This window comes from Bison bison, unplaced genomic scaffold, assembly GCF_000754665.1.
Source record: "Bison bison bison isolate TAMUID 2011002044 unplaced genomic scaffold, Bison_UMD1.0 scf7180017861774, whole genome shotgun sequence".
In the NCBI taxonomy this organism is placed as follows: domain Eukaryota; kingdom Metazoa; phylum Chordata; class Mammalia; order Artiodactyla; family Bovidae; genus Bison; species Bison bison.
The window spans coordinates 1-315 of NW_011492346.1; positions in this window are offsets into that span (position 1 = coordinate 1).

The following is a 315-nucleotide window of genomic DNA, read 5'->3' on the forward strand; positions in this document are numbered from 1 at the left end:
ATATGACAAACCCACAGCAAACATTATCCTCAATGGTGAAAAATTGAAAGCATTTCCTCTAAAGACAGGAACAAGACAAGGGTGCCCACTTTCACCACTACTAGTCAACATATTTTTGGAAGTTTTGGCCACAGCAATCAGAGCAGAAAAAGAAATAAAAGGAATCCAAATTGGAAAAGAAGAAGTAAAACATACACTGTTTGCAGATGACATGATCCTCTACATAGAAAGCCCTAAAACTCCACCAGAAAATTACTAGAACTAATCAGTGACTATAGAAAATTTGCAGGATATAAAATCAACACACAGAAATCC